Below are 7,500 nucleotides of genomic sequence, written 5' to 3'. Positions count from 1 at the left end.
AGTGAAGTAGTGGTCCATGTCATGAGCATTAGTTAGAATTGACTGGGAAAGTTTCTCACAGAGAAGATAAACGTGTCCAATACCAAACTCAATTTTAGCTGCACTCTATTTTCATGACAAAATCTGAGTGGTTTTTACAAATTTGCATTAATTAAAGTAATTATCTTTTCGAGACACTTTATTGCTATCGTTCAGTTCGTGTCATTCACCGCGAGCTTGTGCACATGCACATGATCACAGCGACAAGTTGACTGAATCTTTCCACGCTGGAGATCTTGATCACTGTTTTTTGTTTATGTCCAGCAATCATTTGTGTCAAGCCGATGTTCGACGTTTGCCGGTATGAAGGGCAGCGGTCAGTGTTCCGGCCAGTCAGTGGTCACCCTTCTATCATAACCTCGCTCTGAAACACAGAAGTAGCAATCATAACCTCGCTCTGAAACACAGAAGTAGCAATCATAACCTCGCTCTGTAACACAGAAGTAGCAATCATAACCTCGCTCTGTAACACAGAAGTAGCAATCATAACCTCGCTCTGTAACACAGAAGTAGCAATCATAACCTCGCTCTGTAACACAGAAGTAGCAATCATAACCTCGCTCTGTAACACAGAAGTAGCAATCATAACCTCGCTCTGTAAGTGTAACACAGACGAAGCAATCATAACCTCGCTCTGAAACACAGAAGAAGCAATTATAACCTCGCTCTGAAACACAGACGAATATGCAATGTACTTCTCACGCAGCCTCGTGTTATGTCCTACATTCTCAGTTTAGTATAGTACTTCTTTTTGGCAAGAGTCCGCGTGCAAGTTTGCTCAGTGTCAAATGTAGTCAGTGTCGAGAAGCTTATTCCAGTTTCAGGATGTTTGTACGTCAAGTTACGCGTTTTCTTTCCTAAGCCGGTCTAAACAAATAACCTTGAAAAAACCTTTTACAACACTTCAATTTTGAACAATGATTTCAGTTACACTCGCGGATTGCGGATTCAAGGCCTCTTTCCACCGAGCCACCGGGGATTCACAGCACATCGACTTCTCTCTCATCGTTTTTTTTTTAAATAATGTTATTGCCAAAACTTTCTTTGTCGTTTCTTTGTGTGAAAAGAAAAAGAGAAATTGGGAATCAGGAAGAATTTAAAGCATCGATACAGCGTTGCCACCAGGGTAGCGCCGTATACTGTATGGCAGCTCGCTTTCCCCAGGGAGAAAGCAGCCCCAATTTCCATGAGGGTTATACCCAGGAACTCTCATGTCAAATTTCATAAAGATCGGTCCAGTAGTTTAGTCTGAATCGCTCTACACACACACACACACACACACACACACACGCACGCACACACATACGCACATACACCACGACCCTCGTTTCGATTCCCCCTCGATGTTAAAATATTTAGTCAAAACTTGACTAAATATAAAAACCAAGAATGGTTAGTTAATAGAACGCTTCATTTTTGACAAAACAAAACATTCAATTTTGTTGGTAACAATTAAACGTTCTTTTAATTTACCATTCTTGTTTAGTTTTGTTTTCTATCAAAACACACACACACACACACACACACACACACACACACACACACACACACACACACACACACACACACACACACACACACACACACACACACACACACTCACAAAACATCAAGGAACGTACATCAGAAATAAACCAGTGTCAGGGGCGGATCAGTTGCTTTGTAAGGGGGGGGGGCACTTTGAATCGAAAGTGATGGGCGCGAAGCGCTCGAATTTGCTAGGGGGATCCGGGGGCATGCCCCCCCGAAAAATTTTTTGCCCAAAGAAGCAAAATGGTGCCATCTGGTGCCATTTGAACTTAGAAATGGTCATAGAATCAGCATAGAAAAATCTTTTTTTTTTCTTCTTCTTTTTTTTTTTCTTCTTTTTTTTTTTGGGGGGGGGGCACGTGCCCCCTGTGCCCCCCCCCCCTCGTCCGCCCCTGAGTGTTTAAACCAACATGACAGTGCAACACTTTCACAACCGGAACTACTACTTTTCTGCCCGTTGGTTATGGCCCCTGACAAAGACTGCGTGTGATAGGTCTTGAACCCTCTACTCCCCCGCAGCACAGGGCGAAACTCGCTACATTTGCTGCACCACCTTGCCACGTGTTCCCCTCTGATTTTTTTCTTGGGACTTTTGACTCCTTTATATATCGAACAGGGCAGGAACAAAAATCTATCATGATTTCAATAATACCATTGTTGAATATCGTGACCTCGGCTATTCTTTTTATATTTAGTCAAGTTTTGACTAAATATTTTAACATCGAGGGGGAATCGAAACGAGGGTCGTGGTGTATGTGCGTATGTGTGTGCGTGCGTGCGTGCGTGTGTGTGTGTGTGTGTGTAGAGCGATTCAGACTAAACTACTGGACCGATCTTTATGAAATTTGACATGAGAGTTCCTGGGTATGAAATCCCCGAACGTTTTTTTCCTTTTTTCGATAAATGTCTTTGATGACGTCATATCCGGCTTTTCGTGAAAGTTGAGGCGGCACTGTCACGCCCTCAGTTTTCAACCAAATTGGTTGAAATTTTGGTCAAGTACTCTTCAACGAAGCCCGGGGTTCGGTATTGCATTTCAGCTTGGTGGCTTAAAAATTAATTAATGACTTTGGTCATTAAAAATCTGAAAATTGTAAAAAAAAATAAAAATTTATAAAACGATCCAAATTTACGTTTATCTTATTCTCCATCATTTGCTGATTCCAAAAACATATAAATATGTTATATTCGGATTAAAAACAAGCTCTTAAAATTAAATATATAAAAATTATTATCAAATTTTTTTTTTCGAAATCAATTTAAAAACACTTTCATCTTATTCCTTGTCGGTTCCTGATTCCAAAAATATATAGATATGATATGTTTGGATTACAAACACGCTCAGAAAGTTAAAACAAAGAGAGGTACAGAAAAGCGTGCTATCCTTCTCAGCGCAACGAACACCCCGCTCTTCTTGTCAATTCCACGGGCACTGCCTTTGCCACGGGCGGTGGAGTGACGATGCTACGAGTATACGGTCTTGCTGCGTTGCGTTGCGTTCAGTTTCATTCTGTGAGTTCGACAGCTACTTGACTAAATATTGTATTTTCGCCTTACGCGACTTGTTATATTTAGTCAAGTTTTGACTAAATATTTTAACATCGAGGGGGAATCGAAACGAGGGTCGTGGTGTATGTGCGTGTGTCTGTGTGTGTGTCTGTGTGTGTGTGTCTGTGTGTGTGTGTAGAGCGATTCAGACTAAACTACTGGACCGATCTTTATGAAATTTGACATGAGAGTTCCTGGGTATGAAATCCCCGGACGTTTTTTTTCTTTTTTTTGATAAATGTCTTTGATGACGTCATATCCGGCTTTTCGTGAAAGTTGAGGCGGCACTGTCACGCCCTCATTTTTCAACCAAATTGGTTGAAATTTTGGTCAAGTAATCTTCGACGAAGCCCGGGGTTCGGTATTGCATTTCAGCTTGGTGGCTTAAAAATTAATTAATGACTTTGGTCATTAAAAATCTGAAAATTGTAAAAAAAAATAAAAATTTATAAAACGATCCAAATTTACGTTTATCTTATTCTCCATCATTTGCTGATTCCAAAAACATATAAATATGTTATATTCGGATTAAAAACAAGCTCTGAAAATTAAATATATAAAAATCATTATCAAAATTAAATTGTCCAAATCAATTTAAAAACACTTTCATCTTATTCCTTGTCGGTTCCTGATTCCAAAAACATATAGATATGATATGTTTGGATTAAAAACACGCTCAGAAAGTTAAAACAAAGAGAGGTACAGAAAAGCGTGCTATCCTTCTTAGCGCAACTACTACCCCGCTCTTCTTGTCAATTTCACTGCCTTTGCCATGAGCGGTGGCCTGACGATGCTACGAGTAAAATGGCATTGCGTTTCATTCTGTGAGTTCGACAGCTACTTGACTAAATATTGTATTTTCGCCTTACGCGACTTGTTATATTTAGTCAAGTTTTGACTAAATATTTTAACATCGAGGGGGAATCGAAACGAGGGTCGTGGTGTATGTGCGTATGTGTGTGCGTGCGTATGTGTGTGCGTGCGTGTGTGTGTGTGTGTGTGTGTGTAGAGCGATTCAGACTAAACTACTTGACCGATCTTTATGAAATTTGACATGAGAGTTCCTGGGTATGAAATCCCCGAACGTTTTTTTTCATTTTTTTGATAAATGTCTTTGATGACGTCATATCCGGCTTTTCGTGAAAGTTGAGGCGGCACTGTCACGCCCTCATTTTTCAACCAAATTGGTTGAAATTTTGGTCAAGTAATCTTCGACGAAGCCCGGGGTTCGGTATTGCATTTCAGCTTGGTGGCTTAAAAATTAATTAATGACTTTGGTCATTAAAAATCTGAAAATTGTAAAAAAAATAAAAATTTATAAAACGATCCAAATTTACGTTTATCTTATTTTTCCATCATTTTCTGATTCCAAAAACATATAAATATGTTATATTCGGATTAAAAACAAGCTCTGAAAATTAAATATATAAAAATTATTATCAACTTTTTTTTTTCGAAATCAATTTAAAAACACTTTCATCTTATTCCTTGTCGGTTCCTGATTCCAAAAATATATAGATATGATATGTTTGGATTAAAAACACGCTCAGAAAGTTAAAACAAAGAGAGGTACAGAAAAGCGTGCTATCCTTCTCAGCGCAACGAATACCCCGCTCTTCTTGTCAATTCCACGTGCACTGCCTTTGCCACGGGCGGTGGAGTGACGATGCTACGAGTATACGGTCTTGCTGCGTTGCGTTGCGTTCACTTTCATTCTGTGAGTTCGACAGCTACTTGACTAAATATTGTATTTTCGCCTTACGCGACTTGTTTTTTCTTGTCGTGTTTGAAACTTTCCCAGGGAATTTCCTGACAGGGGATCACGAGATTAGAAGGCTTGATTAAAGAAGCTTTCCATTTTCCTGTTTTCTCCTCCCACCACCGCCACCACCACGACAGTCAGTATAGTCACTAGCACCCAGTAACGCTGTTGGGGTCTATGTCGACCAAAAGAGTGGGATTCCCTGTAGGTCGAGTTCCTGTAGGTGGATTCCCTGTATACCTAAGACTTTAAAATTGGCAATATAGTATACAGGGAATCCCACAGGGTGCAGTTTTTCAATAAAACTTGCAAACCATACTCGAATTTCTAAGAAATATCAAAAAAAGATCGAAAAACATCAAATTCTAACGATGTCGCTAAGCATCACGTGACTTTCATTGATATTAGCAAAACGCTACAGGAACTACACCCTGTGGTATTCCCTGTATACAAGATTGCCAATTTTAAAGTCTTAGGTATACAGAGAATCCACTTACAGGAACTCGACCTACAGTGAATCCCATTCTTTTGGTCGACATAGACCCCAACAGCCCCAGTAACAGTCACCCGTCTACCCTTTTATCCTGCCAATAGTCCCTTGTTATGATTACTGACTTTTGCTATTCAGTCACGCTCTTTATTGTGTAACTACTGTGTCTTCCTTATCCTCGATTTACGCCTTTTTTCTGTCCTGGTTTTTTGCGTGGCTGTCTGTTTGTCAGGGTTCCTTGTTTGTTTTGTTTTGATTTGTGCTTGCTTTGTTTTGTGCTTGTTTGTTTTGCTTTGGACTTTGTTTCGTTGTTTCGTTGTTGTTGTTGTTGTTGTTGTTGTTGTTGTTGTTGTTGTTGTTGTTGTTGTTGTTGTTTATGTTGACGCTTTTGGAAGGGGGCTCAACAATTTGCATTGACGCTGTTAACATGATTATTCACAGGGACCGTGCATATTGCAAAATAAAGTACTGCCCGGAATCCAAATAGAACTGAAACTCTTTATCCTTGGCGTGGTTCCCACAGGGACGAGAAAGACAGCATGCTAGAGCAGACGACACCAGGGACCGCCAACATCCGTTGCACGAAGACCATAATGCAACCACACCGGAAACAACTTTAACTCGACAGCGATCGCATCCGGTTCGTAAAGAAATTGACAAACCAAGTGAAGAGCATTGAGGACAAAATTCCCTGTCATGCCAATTTCCTGTCGTCAAAGTACTGTCTCAGTCGGGATTACCATTCGACATTGTCCCACTTCAAACGACAGTGCTGTACAGTGATGGAGATATCTCTGTTTTGATTTGCCTGCATTTTCTTTCATTATCGTTAGAGCAACAGAAAAAACCCTTCAATTCGGTCAGTTATTCCTATTAGTTGTACAGAATTTCTGTATTCTTCTGGATGTTTAAAATCACTCACATTCCTAACACAAGTTTTCAAGACCATGTAAGTTTTGTTCCAAGAAATGAAAATACCAGCATGTCAGTGTGTCTTGATCTGCGTGAACAAAAAGTCAGGGATAAAACACCTCTGGTGTATCACCATCATCAGTGAAAGTCATAAATTAATTCCTTCAATCAAAAATACATCTTCCCTCGGTAGCAATACGCAGAAAGGCTGTTGAAAGATTAAGCAAGGTGGGGAGGGTGTAGATGGATACACCGTTTAATTAGTTCAAGGCTTGATAGACCCATCTGCACTCAGTGCACCGTTTTATCGACCTTGAATTCACCCCTGAGTCGCACGTCGTAATTACCATCAATACCAAGTTATACACGAAACGCGGATGTGATGAAACCACATTTCCCTCTCACAAATTTATCGTATTCTGTATACTTACTCGCTACACGAACACAGTGTTGCACATAAAAACAAACTACCAAAACAGAAACAAACAACAACAACGACAACAACAACAACAACTACAACGACAACAACATCAACAACAACAACAACATCAACAACAACAACAACAAGACAACATTAACAACAACAAGACAACACCAAAAGCTTGTTGTGCGACTTTAACAACTTGTGTGTGGCACATTATGCGAGCTTATGTTTATCAAGTTATGCGCATTACAACGCATGCTTCAGCATATCCGTGAGCGAAGCTGAGTATGAATAATGGCCTGCCCCACTGAATCATTTTAGGGACAACAACCGTGGTGGGGAAAGCTAGAGAGAGACAGAGAGAGGGAGGGGGAAGAGGGAGAGAGACAGAGACATAGAAAGACAGAGAGAGAGAGGGAGGGGGAAAGGGAGAGAGAGAGACAGAGAGAACGAACGAACGAACAAACGAACGAACGAACTTTATTACTCAAGGATGGATCGAGAGACACAGAGAGAGAGGGGAGGGGAAGAGGGAGAGAGACAGACACAGAGAGAGAGAGAGGGAGGGCGGAGAGGGAGAGAGAGAGAGACAGAGAGAGAATTGAATTGAACCTTATTTAACAAGGATTAAGATTTAAGGCTACGCCTTTTCTTACAATCTGTCCTTGGGACGCATTGACACACAATTATATATTTTTTTAAATTAAAAAAGGAAAAATGAAAAAGTTAAAAAGTTAACCAACAAAAGGAGGTCGGAAAACTTCAGCACGTGATAATAAAGATGACGATGATGAT

The 7,500-nt window shown here is 40.3% G+C and overlaps 1 long non-coding RNA gene across 1 annotated transcript in view; it reads right to left on the bottom strand.

Moving 5' to 3' along the window:
- The window catches only part of LOC138958691 (uncharacterized), a 20,500-nt gene that overhangs the window by 7,923 nt on the left and 5,077 nt on the right, over positions 1 to 7,500 (bottom strand). The window contains exon 2 of the long non-coding RNA XR_011453475.1: positions 1 to 403. This exon is cut by the window's left edge and continues 167 nt beyond it. This is a non-coding gene — a long non-coding RNA (uncharacterized lncRNA). The remainder of the gene's footprint in view (positions 404 to 7,500) is intronic.

This window comes from Littorina saxatilis, linkage group LG1, assembly GCF_037325665.1.
Source record: "Littorina saxatilis isolate snail1 linkage group LG1, US_GU_Lsax_2.0, whole genome shotgun sequence".
Lineage (NCBI taxonomy): Eukaryota > Metazoa > Mollusca > Gastropoda > Littorinimorpha > Littorinidae > Littorina > Littorina saxatilis.
The sequence above is the reverse complement of the archived record's forward strand: the minus strand, read 5'-3'. Positions and strand labels throughout refer to the sequence as shown.